The sequence below is a fragment of the Leptonychotes weddellii genome, chromosome 12, assembly GCF_054177405.1.
Source record: "Leptonychotes weddellii isolate Sample4059 chromosome 12, ASM5417740v2, whole genome shotgun sequence".
NCBI lineage: Eukaryota > Metazoa > Chordata > Mammalia > Carnivora > Phocidae > Leptonychotes > Leptonychotes weddellii.
In genome coordinates, this window is record NC_138380.1 from 32,643,019 (window position 1) to 32,665,645 (window position 22,627).

Genomic DNA, 22,627 nt, shown 5'->3' on the forward strand with positions numbered 1-22,627 from the left:
TCCCAGATACTTTTCAAAGATACTGCCCTAAGTAGCGATATAATTATTTCTACCATTGGAAATAAAGTTCCTCCCTATGAATTTATAAACTGCTAAGCTTAGATAGTTTCAATCAATTCCCCAGAGTCCAAGATACAAAAATAACTTTCTGAACATAGAATACAGAGAACCAGATCCTGGCCCCTTACTGAGCCCACCAAGGTAGTGGTTTCCCTTGAGGCCTTGCCTACACAGCAGGCACATAGCTCTCAACTGCCAAGTTCTCAATCAAGCATTATGTTTCTCTCCTGCAAAACTTTCTCTTAAACACTCTATGAATCTATTTATATTTATTTTTCATTTTACTGTGACTATTTTAGTATGTGTCTCTATAAGGACTCTTTTCAAACATAACCACAGTGCTATTACTATTTGTAAAATAAATTAATTCTATAATATCAATAAATAGGCAGTTAGTGTTTAATTATCAGTCTCATAAGTATTTTAAATTTATACTTTTCTATTTTACTTAGTGTATACATTTCTTTTCATTATTCTATATCTGCATATACTTACAGAGAAGCAAATGATTATTCCCTATTGTAGAAAAGAGTTTTTTAAAAATTCAACCTAAAGCTTGTCTTTCCAGCCTCAACAACAGCCTTGCTCTGTAGTAAACAGACCACTGGACTGAGAATCAAAAGATGAGGTTTGGAGTCTTTCACTGCCACTTAATACATGAGATTAGGATGTCACAAAACTTCTGTGTGACACATTTCTTCACCTCATGAAATGAAGAGGTTGAGTAAGTAGATGGTCTCAAAGATCCCTTTCCAGACCAAAATTCTTTCTATAAGAACACCTTGTCTATACACTTTATGAATATTCAGATAGGTGATATTTTCCTCAAGTCTAGGATTTAGTCTACTGAAGACTGACAAATTTTGTCATCAATCTTTAAATGGAAAGAATCATGTTCATTTGACAATTTAGGTAATTCACATAGACCACATATCTTTTCTAATAGATGATTCAATCTATTCCTTTGTTTAGACAGCATAGAAAGACCTAATCTAACCAAAACATCAATGTTAATGGTTAAAATAATTGGAACTTTTCCTTAAAATTAAAGAGTCTTTCAGCATGAGAAAACAAAAAACAAAATCAGTGTTGGACAATAAGAATTTCTAAGTCCTTCCCTTTCTTTGAACTTTGGTAAGCTAAATAAATAGCAGCCAATTGTATAAAACAAGAACAAGATCTGTTTGCAGCATCACAACTCACTTCATATTTTCTCCATGTGTATTTAATGTAGAAACTTCAAGCTCAAGTTTCTCTCTTATAGCTTAAAACATTTCTCTACCACCTTCTTCTTAGAAGGTAAAGAAAATTCTCTTTTAACTGTTAAGATCAATTATACCCCAAAGGTTTCAAGAAATCAATGTTCCAGTGACAATTAAAGGTTATAATTTAGAGGAAGACTCATAATATAATAAGTTAAAATTCAATAATGAAGGCATAAGGAGTGGTCTAGATTATCAAAACTAACATTTATAAATGTAACTAATAAAAGAACTTTCTAAACAGCTTCTTAAAACATTAAAAGTTTTATTATGATTTAACATTAGATATAAAGCCCTTAAGTCTGTTGTAATTACTAACTGAATTACACAATTATTTAAAAGTGATTTTAGCCAAATGTCCATGCCTATCTCTGTGTTTCATAAAAAATTAAGAAAATAGACATCTGATCTAACTCCCTGTAAAAGTCGTATTTTTTCTTCTTTTAACATAGTCCTTAAATTTAGAAAATAAGTGCTGTAGAAACTTGACTAAAAAGTAATTTGGTCGGGACGCCTGAGTGGCTCAGTCAGTTAAGCGGCTGCCTTCGGCTCAGGTCATGTTCCCAGCGTCCTGGGATCGAGTCCCGCACTGGGCTCCTTGCTACGCAGGGAGCTGCTTCTCCCTCTGCCTACCGCTCCCCCTGCTTGTGCTTGCTCTCTGTCTCTCTCCCTCTCTCACTGACAAATAAATAAATAAAATCTTAAAAAAAAAAAAAAGTAATTTGGTCAACTTGGCATAACACAAGCAAGACTAAGGAAACATTCTAAATATATATATACCTATTTGTGGAAAGGAATTCATGCCCTCCTACATTAAAGGGGGCTAAATGGTGGTAGACAGGCCATACTCCCCATCAATCTAGACAACAACATCATCTCCAATGACCTGCTACAACTATCTCTGGAAAAATCTCGGATACAAAATGTAATGATCAGAGACAGTTTAAGATTAGATGGGCAGGGCCAAACAAATGAAGGGGTTAAATAAATGAAGAGCAAGCTTATAATGCCAATGTCATTATGTTGGCAAAGCAAGAATTCAGAGTAGTTATTTTGTTCAACAGTTCAGCTCGCAAGCAAATGAAATATTAACAGAATGATGTTGGCGGGGATGCGGAGAAAGGGGAACCACCCTACACTGTTGGTGGGAATGCAAGATGGTGCAGCCACTCTGGAAAACAGTATGGAGGTTCCTCAAAAAGTTGAAAATAGAGCTACCATACGATCCAGCAATTGCACTACTGGGTATTTACCCCAAAGATACAAATGTAGGGATCCAAAGGGATAAAAAAAAACAGAATGATGCAATTCAAAATGCTCTGAGACTGTCACTAAGCTGTCTCAAAGACTGTCACAGTGTCAACCTTATGCACACCTTCTGCATAGTTCCATATTCTCTATCATACAATTCCAACTCTCATCACTCCTACCAGTCATAAGTGACCACATGGAGATGGAAACCTAATCCAAAGGAAGTGATTATATGGGCTGATGGTGACTTATATCTTAAAATTTATACCCTAGTATGAAAAGCTGAGTAAAAAACAAGTTCTCTCAGTAATAAAAAAAACTGGGATACTGAGTAAGTTAACAGTAAGGGCATAAGCCAAAAGATTGCATCCAGTGACGCCATGCAGTAGATTCTGCTCCAAATGAACTGGGACAATCCAGAGCCATAAGAAAGATTGAGTTCTTTGGGGCCTATGTAGAATATAGTCCCTGGAGCTGTTTCTGTTCCTGATGATTTTACTTAAACAGCTAGAATAAGTTTCTGTTCCCAGAAACTATATAAAGCTGACAGACACTCACCAAAACTGGTCCTCCCAAGGTCACCATTATCCCCAGTTTGAAAAATCCAATCATTGCTCTATCTGGTCTCTATGTTTCTGCCATTGCCCCAACCATATATATATATTTAACACAATAGCCAGGGTATTCTTTTAAACAAAGTTTGGTCATAACATTTCTCTACTCTAAACCCTCTAATGACTTCTTATGTTAGAGTAAAAACCAAAGTCCTTATAAAGTCCCAAGGCTCTGTATCTTCTGGTCCTTCCATCATTTCATATCTTCCTGGCTCAATCTACTTCAGCTATATTCCCTCTTTGTTCTTCCTTGATTACACTATTTACACTCATATCTCAAAATCTTTGCATCTGCATTTGGGTTTCCCTCTACTTGAAATGATTTCTCCTATATATCTACATGGCTTACTCTCTTACATTCTTCAAGTCTTTTCTTAATGTTACCTTATTAGTGAGGCCTTCCCAAAATAAACTATTTAAAATATACCCCCTATCATCCTACAGTTCCCCATCCTTATCCTTAATTTACTTAGTACTTATCACTTATTTATTTGTTTGTATTTGTCTGTCTCCCCTCACTGTAGTATCAGGTCCAGAGAGCAGAGACTTTTTTTCTCTTGCTCACATAATTCTATAACAGGAATATGCTTAACACATAGTAGGCACTGCATAAAAATAGCTTAATGGGCTCATTCAGAGCTTTAAGGGACACTATATCATGCATAAATCTTACTTTAATTTCCCATAGTCCACATTTTCCTTTAAGATAGATTTATTGGACAGGCTGTGGTGGCTAAAACATAAAAATATTCAAATGCTTTTCTGGCTACGAATCAACCTGTTCCATTCCTAAGGGTATTGACCAAGTATATACTGGGTAGGTCTTTGGTTCCAAATCTCTATTTTGACACTATGCAGTAAAGAGCTAACATAGTAGGCCTGAGACTGTTATACTTCTAGAGGGCTGTTTGCGAGGTTGACTCAACTAGCAGCTGAGAGCTTAGATTTGGGGAGAGATTTCACCACACTAACTAATAAGAGTGACTCACCGTGCCTGATTGTGCAAATAATATGGCTTATGCTAAACACCTGCCTTCCTTCTAGCAGTTTGGAATGCTAAGCAAAGGCTGTTTAAGTGACCACTTCCCAGTAAAAAGCCTGGAAATGAGTTTCTAATGAACTTCCCATTTCACACGTATTGTCACAACTCATTTCTGGGGCAATTAAGCACATCCTGTGTGACCACTAGGAGAGGACTCTGGAATCTTGCACCTGTTTTTTTTCCACATATTTCCCCATGCACCTTTACCCTTTGCTAATTTTACATTATATTATTCCACTGTAAAAAAATAACAGCAATGAGTGAAACTATAGACTGAGTCCTGTGACTCCTCTTAGCAAATCATCAAACCTTGGGGGAAGGTGTCTTGAGAGCCTCTGATCTGTGCACTCACAGAACTCTTAGTGAATGCCTTTTATGTGCCAAACATTGTGCTTTGACCCTAGTGAATGGAGATAGAGCATAAATGAGCTTGTGGGCTTCATTTACCTATTTTACTCCTCTAAAGACCTGGAGTTTTTCAAACTGAAGCACCCTACCTCCTGCTCCAGGATTCCTCCAGAGGCATCCCCTTATCAGGAAGCATTTCTAGCCACAGTCACATGATAGAAATAATGAAGAAAGAAACCCTGTGGAAAAGAAGGATCCACAAGAGCCAAGAACATCCAGGTTCCAGTGCCAGCCCCATTGTAATTTCTTTCCAGCTCTCCAAAGTGAACAAATGGTAGGTTCCTGACACAGATTAAACCTCCTTTTTCTTAAGACCTGCAGATGGAGTACAAAGGTATTTATCAAGGTTTCCATTCTGGTTTTTAGAATCTGCCATTAATAGTTTTGGATTTGAAATATTCAACTCCACAGTCTAATGTAGAAAGACTACTTATATAGACCATTTCTGACCAAAAACACAATAGTAAATGCAAAACATACATGTTTTGTAGTAAATGTAATAGTAGAAGTGCTTTTGGTAAGAAGTAGTCTGCTACTTAATGCTACATATAACCTCCTAAGCCTCCATTTCTTTCTTTACTTCAGAAAGACTATTTTGCCTTTGTACAAAATCCTGATTTGTCTATCACATGCATTCCTATTCAAGTCTAATCACTGGTCTTCAGGAAAAATACTTTTAAAAGACCAGCTAAAATAATCAAGGAGATGGATGCACTTCTGCATGCAAACAGACTAAAGTGATTAGGATTCTTGGGCCTAGAAATACCAAGATTTAACAAATATATTAGTGCCATGAATAATTCATTTACCAAATCCCTAAGTCATCAGTATTGATCACATGAATTGAAAATAAGAGCAAAGTTTTAAATAGAAAATAGGCAAGATTATTTTGAATGGTGTGGAGTATACTTTAAAAAATCATCACAATAAGAAACACAGACTGAGATTTTTCTGTTTTGTTTTGTTTTGTTTTTTAATCTACGTGAGTTTCCTATTGCTGTGTAACAAATTACCACAAACTTGGCAGCTTAAAACAATACCCATTTATTGTTCCCAGTTCTATGGGTCAGAAGTCTAGGAGCAGTTTGGCTGCACTTGCTGTTCAGGCTGTTAGCCAGGCTGTGATTTTTATCAGGCTCTAGAGAAGAATCTGCTTCCACACTTATTCTAGTTCTTCACAAATACAATTCCTCACAATTGTAAGGAGGTCTGAGGTCCCTATCTTCTTGCTGGCTATAGTCTAGCAGCCACTCTCAGCTCTTAGAGCCCACCCATCCATCCCTGCCACATAGTACCCTCCATCCTCAAAGCCAACAAAAGAGAATCTCCCTCTGACACTTAAAATTTCTTTCCAAGAAGAGCCCAGGTCTTTTTAAGGGTTCATGTGGTCATACCCACTACTTACAATCTCCCAATCTCAAGAACATTTTAAGATTTGGGACTTTAATTACTTCTGCAAAATCCCTTCCCAGCAGCACCTAGATGAGTTGTTTAATTAACAAATTAACTGGGAGAAAGTGTATATATACCAAGGTACTGATAATCTTAGGGGTCATCTTAGAATTGTGCCCACCACAAAATCCTAATGTAAAAGTCTCATAAAGTTGGGATTTTGTAAATGTTTCTAATCTTTGAGATTAATATAAAACAAGAATATTCTTTCTCATCATAACATAGTCCTTTGTGCCTTTGTTAAAAACAGAATTGGGGCTGGATAAAACTAAATCCAAACCAGAATGGGAATCATTTTGATGTTCAAAATTTTTAACTTTAATAACTTTTCTTCATGTTTTCCCCATTTGCTTAATCAGATCACCAATAATTGATCTCTTTTCTATTTTTTTATCCTTCTCTCCCCAGGCTTAATTAGTAATCAACTGACCAAAATCTATATGGATAGCCTTCTATTACAAATAAGCATTGGGAAGACACACTGTCAACCAAAATAAATGTGTGGTGTCTTCAAGAAGTTCACTATTGAATAAAAGAAGCAGAACATAATGGAAGAGAGATACACAAAGAAATGTACAGAAATCCCACTATCAAATATCACGCACTGAGCAGAGCGATTTCTTCATGGGCTACAGGACTAAAAAACACTGCCTTGAGGAAGCTCTATCCTATAATAAGAAGACAGCCTTTGGGGGTGAAAGATCTGCATCCTTTTCTGCTTATCTCATACTTAATCTCACTTGATTACTATGTGACTTGGAGAAACTGTTCTGACTTCTTGGAGCCCTAGAGTCCTCATCTATAAAAATGAGATGAAAAATAGTTCTAACCCCCAGGTTATTGTGAGATTTAAATGAAATAATGCACATATGGCACTTTGTAGTGTACCTTTATACACAGATGATAATATATGTTTAATATTATTACCATTTGTATAGAGTAAATTATGAAAGCTTCATGAAAAGCACACTTTCTCTGTATATCCTTAAGACTTCATATGGACTTGTGTCACAGCTCTTATCCCTACTACTTCTTATAATTTTCTTTACTCTTGTCTGTCCCTCCTAACAAATTAGGCTTCTAAAAGACAGAATCTGTATGTTTCCTGCCACCTGTACTAAGTACGTGCTTAATAAATATACATATATATTTTGGATAAAGGGACTGAATAAGTTCTTACCAGTATTTTGAAAAATGGAAATCATTAACCTTGGCAGAAGAAAGGAAAGAGCAGCTCTGGTAGGCAGTAAGCAAGATATATCCAGAGATGAGAGGGAACATGTAGCTTGTTGTAGGGAATACCAAGTCATCAATGAGGATAACTGATGTGTTATCCATTAGTTTCAGAGAGGAGTTTCAGCAACCAAGTTTTGACAAATTTATAGAGTAATACTAGGAAATACCCAAATGCCAACTTTCTCATTTTAAAAAATAAATCAGTTTAATTTTAATACTTTGGTTAGGTCTGATACATACATCTCCTGTTTCTACCTGTGTCAAATGCATTTGTCCCCTTTACTCTCAAGCAACATCAAAGACAAATCAAGAGTTGAATTCTTCCATCTCTTCCATCTCTATCACCTTTAAATATTCAGTAAAAATATTCAAATATTCAGCACAGTTCGACCCAACAAGAAACCTGTTCTTTTTACCTAACTTCATATTGGCCAGTGAACAATTAAATTGAATAGTTTGTCAATGATTTAACATCTATCCTGCTATATTAGATGTATACAATCTTGACCTATCTTGTTACATTTTGATTTCAGTTCGATAGAAGTCCAACAAATTATTTTATAAGTTAATTTTTAAATATCTGCCCTGTAGATAAATTCTTACATGTCATGGTAAAGTCTAAAGCAAAAATATGCTGCCAAATTTTGAACTCTTGAAGGTAGCCTTCTTTGATAGACTCCAGGTCACAGAATACCATTTTGTTCCATATCTTCCCTTTTAATTAAATGTCCACAGCACAAACTTCAAAAAGGACACTTGTTCCTAGAATAGGTTATGTTCTGCAAAGCAAAGCAAAGCAAAAATCAAGGGTGAGTGGTTTTTATGCAGAAACACAGATATGCAAAACCAATACTAGAGTTGACCCAATTATTTTAAATATAAGAGAAGAGGCCTGATGCTACCAATCTATCTTCCTAGACCTTCCACAAAGAAATGGACCTTAGAGTCAGATATTCCTACAAACATTGTGACAGGGGCCAGTTTGCTTAAATTTCATCTGTAAAATGGGGATAAAATCTCTTATATATTGATATTGTGGGATCAAATGAAATTACATATGTGAAATTCTCATCGTAGTATATGGCATAGTATAAATGCTAAATAAATGATAAATGTCATTATTATGTCATCAATGAAGAAAATTACCTTAGTAAATTGATACATCAATTGTGATGTTTTGGAGAATAGCTAAATTTAACTGTATTACTGTGTTATGACCAGTAGCCTAAGTTTTATAAGCACATCAGCTGCCATTTTTTCTGAGCTTGTGTTTTCATTCTTTTTTTTTTTTTTTTTAAGTGCATGCAGATCTGATAATTTGTGGGCTGATAGTTTGCTATAGACTGTAAAGTCAAGTCAGTAAGTCAGTCAGGGAAAAGTAGGTCTATGAAGGTTGAAGGTGAAGAAGCTGCTTTAGTTACTGATTCACTGCAAGTAGAATGATCATCTCTGCAAAAAAATTTTAGTACCCTGTCCTTAATTCTGTCCCAATGTATAATTTCAACATGTAATCCCCTGTATTAGTTTATTGCTGCTATAGCAGATTACTGAAATCAGATGGCTTAAACAACACAGATTTATTATCTTGCAATTCTGGAGGTCCAAAGTCTGACATGAATCTCACTGGGCTAATGTGAAGCTGTTAGCAGGGCTGGTTCTTTCTGCTTTGGTTGTGCTAATTTTGGAATTGTTTTCTTTCTATAAGCAAATATCAACTAACAGGGGATAGAGAAGTAGAGATGTTTGCTGAACTTTAGGAGTCAGACTTGAGCTAAACATTTACTAGGATAGTTGGGTTTATCCTTTCATAGGTATAGGCTAACAACCATATCATTTCAGTAGAAGAAATTGATAAAAAAAAAAAAAATCTTTGTGCCTGAGAGTAACATACTTGAACTGTAATCATTACCTTCAAACTATAATCATTATTCTGCTATATTTCTCTTAATTTACAAAAAGAGGATTGTCAAATCTGTAACTTTGATGTTAGACTCGTTCTTCTCAACTATAGCTGCATTGTTACATTTATTTGTGAATGCTACATATTAAAGATATAAACATAAACACAGTCAAGCTCTTGCAGCAGAGTATTAGCAGGAACATGAAAGATTTGGAACAAAATCATATGTAGAACAGTTGGAAGAATTTGGAATATTAAATCAAGAAAGAAAGCATTTGATAGGTCTAAAAAGCAAGGAAGGGTGGAAACAAGTTTAAAAATGATTTAATATAAACCTTCTAAGTACTTACTATGAGCCTGGGACAGCACTAAGTGGGAGAGTACTATGATGATTAAGACCCACACTCTTCCCTTCTGTGGGAAAAATACACACATAATAGATATTTTAACATAATATATTAACAGATGTCTTCAAGCCATATTCATGATAGCTATTTTGAAAGTTTGAATTCAGGCTGTCATGAGGATGTGAGATCCATTAGCTTAGTGCCATTATAATTTCATGGTCTCTAACCTCAACAGGACCATGTCAGCTTGTTTTCCTGTTCTCAGAGACTAGTTCAAGCCTACTCCCAACCTCATCTCTAAAATGGGAATAATGGCAATTAAGCCATAGGATTGCTTCGGGGATTAACTGAATTAGTTCATGTAAAATTTCACAGCAAATCGCCTGAAACATACAGTTCAATAAATGTTTGACATCATTATTACTCTCAAACTTCTCATTCCTTGCTCCATCCTCCCTCACCTTTTCTTAACAGATGACTCTGCTTCCAACTTTACCATCTTGAAATTCCCCCCATATCTGGCCATTGAACCAAAAAAGTAACTTGCATCTATGTCTGTTTTTCTTCCTTCCCTCCTATCACAGTGAAAGAGAATTACCACCTCCTCTTACTGAAGGCTAATCTTTCTACCAGTTCTCCAGGGACTCTTCTTTTTCCTCCTGAGGAACTTAATCATCTTACATTCTTCCATCTTTCTTTCTCATCAATATGTGAACATGCTAAAGTTCTACCCTTCTTCAAAAAGAAAAATCCTTCCTGAACTCATATTCCTCTCACTGCCTTCCTCTCTCCCCTCTCCTTCACACTCTAAATGGTCCAAAGCATGTTCTACATTCCCTGTCTCCACTTCCTCACCTCCCACAACCCATCACATTCTGGTTCCCACTCTCAGCCATTTCCACAAGAAATACTTTTACCAAGCTCATTAATAATTATCTCACTTATAAATGTAATAATTAGGTTTTAATTCTTACCATACTTGACCTCTTGGTAGCAATTGGCACGTAAACTACTCCTTCCTTTTAAAAAACCTCTCTCTTCCACTTTATTCTACAGCATCACCCTAAACGGAATTTCCTCCTACTTCAGCAGCAGGGCCTTTTCCTATTCTTCCTTTCCATGTTTTAAATAGGGTGTTTTGCCACTCAACTTTTCTCATTTTACTAATTCTCCCTGAAAATGTTCATTTTCCTATATCTTTAACTATTACCTATATGCGGATATTATCTGATCCACAGTTAATGCCAAAAAAATCTTCATGAGCTCCAGACTCATATATCCCATTACACATTGGTCATGAACCTTTTAATATTCCATAGACACCTCAAACTGAACTCATTATCCCCCTTATAGCATATCTTTTCCTATTTTCCCTCAGTGAATAAGATTACCATCTTCCCAGTTACTCAAGCCAGAAACCTGGGTATCATCTGTGGGGGTCCACTGTGTGGCCTACCATCATAGCCTATATAAAGGGCACTCTCTCCTGCTAGCTGCACAGTACACACTGTTGCCTTCCATCTCCTCACACTACTGATTGTACTCCCCAGATATCTTACATTTTCCTTTCATCCCACTACCACTCCTCTAATAGTTCCCACCATTTCTTGGCTGTATCACAATGAATCCTAATTGGCTACCCTGCTTCCTCTCATATCCAACTAATTTTTTCACCCACTGAAGTTAGTTTGATCCTTCTAAAATGTAACTATGAGGGGTGCCTGGGTGGCTCAGTCAGTAAAGCATCTGACTCTTGATCTTAGCTCAGGGCTTGATGTCAGGATCGTGAGTTGGAGCCCAATGTTGGGCTCCAGACTGGGCATGGGAGCCTACTTTAAAAAAATGTAAATATGACTATGTTCTCTTCTTAATGCTATTCTTCTTTAATTATTTACTATTTCCATGAAGATATAGTTTGAAATCTGTCAAGACTTACCCTGTTTGCTTCTCTAGTCCTCAACTCACATGATTAACTATTATCAGTTGAACATACTTTCTTTTCTCTGGACCCTTGAATATTCCATTCTCTCTGTCGGTAAAACTTACTCTCTTCTTTGCTTAGATATTACTGCCTTCAAAGAGTGTGAAAGACATTACTTCTGATTATACCTACATTAATCTTCTCAGACTCTCAGGACAGGGAGCATGTCTGTCCTTTGCAATATTGTGTCTCTGGTGCTCAGCATAGATCCTAGAATTTAACATGTATATAAAATATGTAAAAAAAAAACAAATTGGTAAATATAAACCCAAGAAATGAAACAAAAAATTAAAAATTTATATTATTCAATATAATTCAAATATTCACTAAATATTCACTAAACTTATGAAGAGAATTGGATTCTCTTGGACAATTCAGTTGTCCAAAGTGGGCAGAACTAACAAAATTATTAAATGAATCAATAGGATGTAATGAGTTCAACATTATAACTACTGCTGCATACCTGATGGTATTACTTAAGGGCACTGAGGATGCATAAAGACCTTTCCTATGAATTGACTTTTCTTGGTTAAAAATGTTTTTCTCTGTGTTGTGAAATGTTTGCTAGATGAATGAATGTGTTTTAAAATTTTACAGTCTGTCTTTAATTATCAATTATATATATTTACATAACTGTAAACTTCCAGAGGGTAACAGAAAATCTTCAGCTGGCCTTGTGTAGTCATGAAAATTGTAAGTACAGTAGGTATATTAATGCAGAAAATACATGTACTGCATTTTAAAATTGGTCCCTAGAAACACAAACAATTATAAATGAAGTTGTCTGAGTTCTAAGTTCTAAAGAAAGAGAATAAAACCTTTAAGAATTTTTTGCAAGGTGGAGATAAAAGCTGGAATAGTCTTTGTCCCTTGTGATAATCGAAATGGCTCTATTTCTTCCTAATATTTATATTAAAAAATATATATACTTGGAGATAACTGAATACTTATAAGGAAATTTCCTTAAATACTGAAAGTAAATGTCTAGTAATTGTGCATTCTTTAAGAGCTAGAATTGACCTCAAATTTTAAATTAAATTTATAAAAGTGTGAAAAAATATTCAGATTATTTTCATAAAGAAAAAATTAGATAAGTAGAAATCAGACTTGGAGGCAACAGGATGGCCAGGCTCTAAAGTAATCTAAAATAAAGGTTTTATGCATGTTTTGCAGCAATTACTCTAATTGATAGTGTATGATTTTAAAAGCACTTTTGCAGTTTTTCCTCTATATAATACTTCGTTGAACAATTATTTACTTACGTTAATATGTTCAGAAGATAACACAAGTTAACAATTTACTTGAAAGGATAAAAAAAAGTGGAAACCTAAAGAAAATAATATTTTCAAACAGAAAATAATATCTTCTCATTCTCAAGAAAACAGAGTAGCTCACCCTACCACTGCTATACAAAATTAACAACACATTGACTATTCTTCTCCAGCACAGATGTCCTATATCTAAACAAGCAACTTGAACATTTTTATTCGAGAGTCAAAACAATATGCCTTTAGAAACTCCACAGATTTAAACATATGGAATCTTTACAAAGATGGAGAGAATTTTTCAATAGCCCCAATTTTTGTTCAACTAAAATAAACAAATTTTGCTTTCAGAGAGGCAGCACCTTTGGGGGGAATCAGACAAATGTGGGTTTAAATCATAGCCATTACCCTCTGACTGGCTCTGCAGGAAAAATTTTAAGTCTCATCTTGGCAGACAGTAAGCCTAGAGGTCCCTAGCAAAGGGATGCTGGTGTTTACTTCCTTTAGATGTTGTTAGCTAGAGAAGCAAGACAGACTATGAATACAGACTCTGAAGGTCCTATAGAGGGCAAAGTCAGCAATCAGAGAAAAGTAAATGTTGGAACCAGCCAAAATGATGGAAGAAAAACTTCTAAGTTTTAACTATGCCAACACAGAGCAGACTGTGGAAGGCTGTTGTTCTTAAGGGTGAAGGGTGCAGAGAATGAAGAGAAGAGTTGATACTGAAAGTTCACGACCGACTAGAAGCAAGTGTACAATGATAACTAAGTCAGCTGACGTTGCTGATTTAAACGACAGCATGGGTTACAAGGTCACTATGGAAAAGGAAAAATGAAAGGGAAACAAATGGGACAAGGGAGAGAAGTGAGTTTAGTGTATATATCCTCTAAGATATGCAGGTATATCCCTAGGGGACAATAATATTTCAGGGATGGTAGGAGGAATAACAGAAACTAAAAGTGCTGACAGAGGTAAGATAGGCATGCTAAATCTCAGCAGAGAAACCATCTAAAAAGTTTGTCACTAATATGTGGAATCTAAAAAATCTGGACTCAGAGAGAAGAGTGGAAGATATCAGAGGCTGGGGGTGGGAGAATTAGGGAGATGTTAAAGGGTACAAACTTGCAACTAGAAGGTGAATAAGTTCTGGAGATCTAACGCGAAGTGTAGTGATGATAGTCAACAATACTATATGTGTTATATACTTCAAAGTTACTAAGAGACTAGATCTTAAATGTTCTCACCATAATTAACTAACACTATGGTGATAGCTAATCATATTGCAATATATAAATGTATCAAATCATCATGTTGTAAACTTGAAATTTACACAAGGTTATATGTCAATTATATGTCAATTAAAAAAAAATTGTCCAATGCAGCAGAGAGAACTGGCAGATTTTAGATTATAAGACACCATTGAATTTGACAGAGGCTGATCTCTGGTGACTTGTGAGAGCAATGACAGGACTGTGTGGGGTCATCAATCACACTGTGGTAAGGAGCAAAGGAGATATGAGAAAATAGAGGCAAAGGGTGTATAAGGCCCATTAAGATGGTTGACAGGAAAGAAAAGGAAGGAGTTGCCTTGGTAGCTTGAGGTATAGGCAAAATTAGAAACATATTTCTGAAGATTGCCAAAAAGTCTGAGCAGCTTTTAAAGCTGAAAATTTTTTTTAAAAAAAGGAAATTTAAGGTGCAAGAGTATGATGAGAAAGTCTCAGAGAATTGTAGAGACTGGTAGCAAGAATCCAATATATGAAGTCAAAACAGAATAAAAATAGGAGAAGTTTTGACTTCAGACAAGATACAAAAATGTAAATAAGTTTGTAGGATTAGCCTCTTATTCTTTGAAATGATTCATCAGTAATAAAGAATGCTTACAATGTTGAATTGACTTAACACTTTCATTTATGCTTTTATTAACTAAATTCTACTTAGGACATACTCAGTTTAAAGAGTAAAAATATTAATAGATTTGAAATTTTATAATGCTGTCATAAGGTTAGTCTTCCAAGATAAATAATCTTCCTGGATGTTATATGAAAACAATGAATCATGGATCACTACATCAAAAACTAATGATGTATTGTATGGTGACTAAGATAACAAAATTAAATTAAATTAAATTTATAAAAAAGAAAAAAATAATCTTCCTGGAACCTTTGTAGTCATTTTTATCTCAACAATTCAAGGCTCTTATAAGATTTTACCAACTATCTCTTAAATGTACCTTTTTCCCCATTAATGTGATAAGACTTTAAAAATAGAGGAAAAATAGCTTCATTTCCATGAAAATTGCAAAACCAATTTCCTCATTACTTATGACCATTAAAATTTTTCATTCTATTTCTTAAATTAATATTTCTCCCAATAAAAACACAGACTTTATTACACAGTGTAAATATCAGGAAAACAACCTAAGGCTGAACTCTACTCACTGCTATGTAAATTTATTAAGCCTTGGATAATTAACAGATGTTTTTTCTATATTCAGTGTTTATTATCCTGTAATCCTTGCTAAAATGAGTAAGTATTTTATATGCTATATAACCAAAAGGTAAAAATTCACTCAATTTATAGTCTAATTAAAATTCCTTATTAACGTTTTACCATTTTTAAAAGAAAATGAGCATTTAGAAATCTAAATGGTTTAAGATTAGCATGTTTTTTCCATACAAGTTTTTGTACATGTTTGTTTCATAGGTAATGTATGTTTATAACCATAAATGGATTATAGAAAATATTTGTAAAGTCCCTATTTACTGGGCAATTTTACTTATTAACTCATTTACTCCTCACAACAACCATCTGAGGGAGAACCTGTTACTATTTTCATTTTATAGATGAAAAAGTAAGAAAAGAGGTTAAGTAATTTTCCCAAAGTCATACAGCTACTGGATGACAGAGGAAAGATTCAAACCCAGACTGTGTGGCTCCCAAATCTGCCACTGTGAACACTGTACTATCGTGTCTTCACTGGTTTTAATTATGGGTTAAATACCTGGCTTGGGTTAATCTCAAATGACACCAAAAACAATTCATTGAAAAATATATATCAAAATAACTAAACAATCTTGTCTACATAATTTCAAACAGAAGCTATTTGAATTGAGCAAAATTATTACAAATTCTGAAATTGTGTAGACAAGACCTTTTCTAGACACAAATAGATAATCACTCGAGGAAAGCTTCTCATATCAGTAAGCAACTATTCAGATTTGAATTCATATTCCTGCAAAGGTTGCATTAACTTCTTCAAGACCTAAGAGTTATCATTTCATATGTGAATATACTGGAGAAGTAATTTACCTTACCTCTCCTTATGAGCATTTGAACAAAGAATCTAATACTTAATTTATTGTGTATCTATACCATATTAACCTCTTTCTGAGAAGAAGCTTATGAAATTCTCAAATACTATCAACTTTCAATAGCAGATTTTTTTCATGTACCCAAAGAAAGATCCCAGCTCACTGCCGCTTTGGTAACCATGGATCCAAAGCAAAGTACTCATGAATAGAAAGGTGAGTCTGTGGTATTCCTTGACTAGCCAGGACAGAGCTAAGCTCTCTTTAAAAGGCCCTCCTGTACATATGGTTGGAGGGACATGAGCAACCAATTTTTCTATGAGTTCTCAGCCAAACAGACTTAACTTGAACCTCTATTAGTCTTGTAGATATGTTCTATTATTCAGTTTTCCAAGGGTTCTGAACAAAACCACTTCCTTGTAATCTTTACTCTGACTATTTAAGAAGCATACAAAGAGCTGTCATGTGTCACAAGCTCTAAACCATTTGATTGAATTTCTCAGGCCTTTTCTCCTTACCAGTTATAATCTAACATTGACAGCAGTACCGTAACTTCAACTAATACTATTTAATATAGACAAAATTATTATTTTAATCCATAAACTACCTGTAGTAATTTTTTCTTTCTTTGGAGGAAAACATAATTTGCATCAAAGGGAAAACCTTTATATACTCCTTTTCTTTGTAGAGATGAGTCAGAAAAAGAGAAAAGGTGAGATTCAGGGCTAAAGGGATATTATTTAATAAAGCATTTCACTAAATTTTTAGATATAAAAGAGAAGTCCAAAACTGATCTTGGAGACTAGGCCAGAGAACTCAGACTTAATCTGATGATAATTGATGAGGCTAGAGACAAAGTTAGCAAAAATGACTAAAATGCTCCTTTTAAGAATAGGAATGTCTTATATTCAGTTACACGTCCCCCACGTGTGGTTTAAAAACATTTTTATTGCTCTAAAACTTCAAGGTTCACTCTGTATACCTGAAAACTTGATCTAGTGAGAATTTGTGAATGTGTGTGTGATTTAAGGAAAGGGATGGAGATCTTTCTGGGAGTGTCATGAAAAAGAAAAAGGAAAGCATATGATGTGAGATCTCAAAGTGATCCAGAAAGAAACCAATTTGCCAGTAAAGAAGAGCTTGCAGCCCAAGATGTCTAGGAAAAAGGCATACAGTCCCCTTGGGATTCAGCCACATTTCATTTGGATTTTAGAGGCCAGATCCCCGTGGCACTCATCTGAGTAAGCTCTTAAAGCTGTGTCTCTAGCATTACTGTTTCACCTGCTACAAATTTGAACTATACAAACATCTGTGTACCCAATATCAGGATGACAAGCATATTTTATTTATATTCATCAATTCTGATTGACTATGTTCTTAAAAGAAAATCCATTAATATTATTTAAGAATAAAAAAATAAAGTCATGATAAATTTATTTTTAGATTTGCCCTTCTTCTAGCTTCTAATAGTACTTTTCTCTTTCGTATAGAGACTTAGAAATCAGAAACAAATGATCAGTGCCAAATTATATAATTTTAGTGATTTAATTATTTTTAGACAAATTAAACATGCTCATTCTCAAGCTTTGCCTTAATTCAATTTATGAACCATTAATTTAAAAATAAAGCTGAGGGGCGCCTGGGTGGCTCAGTCTGTTAAGCATCTGCCTTCGGCTCAGGTCATGATCCCAGGGTTCTGCTCAGCAGAGAGTCTGCTTCTCCCTCTCCCTCTGCTTCTCCCCCTGTGCGCTCACTTACACACACACTCTCTCTCCCTCTCTCATAAATAATAAATAAAATCTTTTAAAAAAATCTTTAAAAAGAAAAATAAAGCTGAGAGTGATCTATACACCAATAATCCCATACCCTAATTTTATATCCCTTCCTTCTTTTCTTTTCAGAAATATTTATTAACTATATATCATGTGTCTGGAACATTATACACCAATGGAAAATAGATTCAGAGTGGGATGTAACTGTATATAATCAAGGGAAGGCTTACCCCTTTGGACCATCTGGACCTAAGTGACTCAAGCAAAGTGGACATCATACCCTCTACCCATCAATCTCATGTTACTTTCACTGCACTTATATTATCCTAGGTTTCTATAAAAATCTCTCTCAAAAGAGTAGATCAAGTGCCTGAAATTCTATCTTTTTCCCTCCTCTTTTCAAAAATTATGATGAAGACCTGACTGGTACATTTATATCTAGCCTTTTAGAATGAGTGCCCCTTTTATGGCATTGACTTCATAGGGATAGGATCAAATGTTCAAATTTTGTTCCTAAATCACTGAAATATTTTAGTTTATTCCTTTCCAATATCATTTCAAAACTGAACAATGACAACAGAATAATCCCTCTAAATGTTCATATGAAAGAGCCATTTAAAACTTTGGACTATATTCCTTCTAGACAAAGGACAAAAGTAAAATTCATTAATCCTGTTCTGTAGAACGCTGTCATTGGAAGTGCTACAATGAATTGCCATAGTGGCAGAGAAATATTCAAGACTTTTTGAAAATACCAATTTCAAGATATAGTTGAATCATCTCTAAAACACTATTTGGGATATTTTCAGAGAACTGAATGTGTTTTCTTGTTCATCTAATTACCTGAGGTAAGCGCTTCCTTCATGATCAGTCTGGTGAACACAATCCTGCCATATGAATGGGATGATTCTTATTCACAGGTCTGTTAAATCAGAAAAAAGCAGCCTCTTACAAATCCCAATCACATATATTTTCCCTCCATCTGGAAATACATATCCTATACAAATGTCCTTTGCTTCTAGTCATTGTTAAAAGAAGTGACAAATCATTCTCCTTATGATTTATATGGCCTGGAAGAAACCATGATTAGGTTTCTTCCCTAGTTTAACTCATCAAGATTGATTTAAGTAAAAGTGCCTTTGCCAAAACTGAGGACTACAATGATCTCACAGAAAGAAAAAATATATATAGTAACAGTGATGGTAATTTTTTTTAAAGATTTTATTTATTTATTTGACAGAGAGAGACAGCGAGAAAGGGAATACAAGCAAGGGGAGTGGGAGAGGGAAAGCAGGCTCCCCACCGAGCAGGGAGCCCAAAGCGGACTCCATCCCAGGACCCTGAGATCATGACCTGAGCCGAAGGCAGATGCTTAACGACTGAGCCACCCAGGCACCCCCGGTGATGATAATTTAAAAGAGAAATCTCCCTCTTGGATTTAGTGTTTTTATCTTTTATAAACACACATTTTAAAATGATCATTGTGACAGACAAAATAATGGCCCACGAAGATGTCCATATTCTAATCCCTAGAACCTATGAATATGTTACCTTACATGGCAAAAGCAACTTTGCAAATGTAATTAAATTAAAGACCTTGATATGGGGGATTATCCTGGATTATCTCAATGTAATCACAAAGGTTCTTGTAAGAGAGAGGCAGAAGGATATGTCACAGAAGGAGATGAAACAATAGCAGCAGAGCTTAGAGTGATGTGAGTCCATGCCAACGAATGCAGGCAGCCCCTAGACACCTCTAGACGTTATAAAGCAAGGACAAAGATTTTCCCTTAGAGCCTATAGAAGGAATGTAGTCCTGCCAATCCATTTTAGACTTCTGATCTCTGGGAATATAAGAGTATAAATGGGTGCTCCTGTAAGCCACTAAATTTACAGTAATTTGTTACAGCAGCCATAGGAAACTTATACAACCATATTCAGTATTTTAAAATAAAAGAATGAATTCTGCTGTCACACTTCTAGGAAAACATTATAGTTTAATATTTGTGACAAAATACCGAGAGGTATTATCTGGATAAACTGGTTTTACCTAACTTCATAAATGCTCAGACTATCTGTATCAGTCATATAAATAAAAGTTCAATCTGCACCATTTTCCTCCATTTTAAAAAAGAAATAATAGACGATTAAGACATTGTCCAGCCCTTAAAAGGGAAACTTTCCAATGGCCTATTCCTCTTTCCACCTCTAACAGTAATAAAATAAAGGGATTTCCTTTAAAATGAGGATAAAATTTCTTGCTCCATTGGGGAAAATATAAAAGCATTTGTATATTACCACTTACATCTTTAGAACAAGTATAAAAGTGTAAAAGCATTTCTTGAGCAGAGTAAATGCATAAATACATCTTGACAAAAGGAACTGAGATTATAAGTCCTTCAAAGAAACTTGCAGTCATTTCAGTGGCAGTAAAATATTGCATACCCTCTTAAAAACTGAGATAACAATGTTTGAAATATGTATGTGAAAGCCCTTTGAAAATGCATTGCATGAAAGGGATCACAAGAACAGACAGCATTCAATTCTGAAGTTTTGTCAATGAAAAAGAGAAGAGGTTTTAAAATTTTGAATGTATGGGGACATTTTTCAGGGCAGCAATGGAAAATGTTAGAATGCTGATGCATGTGAACAAGATGAGATAATTCATTGTCACTGGTAAGTGAAATAAAAGGTTCTGTATGAAGAGAAGCAAATGTGTTTCTCTAAGTGAGCAGTAACTCTAAAACTGCATAGTCAAATTGGTAATCAGGGACTGGATAGAAAATTAGTATTATTTTGAAGTCTTATTGCCTATTTTAAGTATATAAGTATACTAAACTTTTATAACTTTCTTTCTTTTGTAGTAGACTTATTGTTGTCCTACAGAGGAATGCCCTTATGTTTCTGCAAGACAATAACCTCTCTCTCTCTTAACTAAAGAAAGAGTTGATCCTTAAGATCCTTTCTGGGATTGCTATTCTAAGGCACCAGTTAAGCAAAGAACATCTCAGTTGAACTACATTATCCTGGTCAAAAAAATATAGTTTGGGAGTTGTGAGTTCAAAACAGGCTTAGCTCGTGTGTTCTTTTTCAAGTACTTACCATGGAAAATGGCTCCTCCTTTTGTCCCTAGTCCTAACTAGAAGTAAATATAGAGATAATAAAGACATTTAGAGTAAATGTGGAATTTACATGGAAACCAATTTTAAAGAAAAGGAGAAAAAAATCCAAAACCTTAAATCAGCTTTATCACCATTAGATCAACTATTTGCAACCCTGACAGAATTATAAATCAATTACTTGGAATTCTCTCAATTTACCTCTGATGAGCATAGGCATGTAAAATATAGGAGAGTCGACCAAGCTGCTAAAGATATTTGTTCACAAAGCATTTTTACTACATTATTTCAACTGATTCTCATAACCACCTTCTTAAATGTATATTACTAAACTTAAATAACCTGAACAAGAACCCAAAGAACCTAATTCAAAGTCATATATCCAGTAACTGTAATGATCTAGAGGGAAACCTTCAGGACCAGTTTTCAAATTTCAATTATTTATTCATTGTACTAGTAGGTTGTTTGTTTTAACATAACCAGTGTTGCCAAATTAAAATGCCAAAAATAACCATATAATCCCAAAGTTGCTAACCCTTACAGAAATATTGTGAGAAAAATTAAACAAAAAGCCTGAAAATGTATTGAATATTGCAGTGCCTAACACAGTAGCCCAATTGTTAGATGGATACAAGGTCAGAAGTAGAAAATTAGATTGAATAATAATGACAGGTTGCTTTTTCATAGGTCACCTGAGAACAATGCTATATTCTAATATCATAAATAGTTCTGCAGTATAATAGCCATAAGCCTCATCCATGACATTGATAATGACACTGGAAAGTGATAAACAAAAAAAGTTTATTTTATGGAAGGACATATTCTGTTAAGTTGGCTTTATACTCTTATTAATATTTCATCAGAAGGTAGGATGGATCAATTGTGGAAAATTTTGCTGTGGGCCAATGCCAAACCTGCCAGGTAATGTTTAGTGATCAGGGAGCTTCACAGAGGGAGTGGAAACTGTGACTGGGTTGAGAGAGAACTAGATCCTTTAAAAATACAGTTCCTTAATCTATTTTGTCTCTATTCATTGTCAGGATCAATAAAAATGAATGTCACAATCAGTTTGACTCAACTAGTTTTACAATAAACACTCAATTCTAAAAATACTTACAGAAGAAGTCTGCCAGTTATAAAAGAGAAAAAGAGAAAGAGAAATTAAAAGGATCATTTGATAGAAAAGCATTGCAATAATTATCACAATGCATATCATTATCTTTTTTCATTACTAATCACTGTTCATTTTGGCTGGTTCACTTAACTGGCTATTTTCAATCACTAAATTTTTTCAAATTTAATTTAACTAAATGTAGTGATGTCAATTATAAGCAGTGAATCAGGGAGAAACTAATGATTATAGATAATGCAATTGTCCTGGTTAGTGGCTCTAGGAGAATGTGCTAAAGCTTTATGAAGAGGAAAGTACAAAGCCAAAAGGCAGTGAACATTGTACAGTAATATCATTTCTTAATTCAAGTCTCATGTTTTAACATTGATTAAGTACCCAGAATGTACTAGCATCTGGTCAGACCATGTAAAATTTCACTGTTTTCACCAGTAAGGGCATTCAATAAGGGCCATAAAGTTCTAAGTTACAGATAGCT

The 22,627-nt window shown here is 34.7% G+C and overlaps 1 long non-coding RNA gene across 1 annotated transcript in view; it reads right to left on the bottom strand.

Annotated features, from left to right (window-relative positions):
- Positions 1 to 3,231: 3,231 nt before the first annotated feature.
- LOC115939660 (uncharacterized) overlaps positions 3,232 to 22,627 on the bottom strand; it is a 204,714-nt gene continuing 185,318 nt past the window's right edge. The window contains exon 4 of the long non-coding RNA XR_004074438.2: positions 3,232 to 8,104. This is a non-coding gene — a long non-coding RNA (uncharacterized LOC115939660). The remainder of the gene's footprint in view (positions 8,105 to 22,627) is intronic.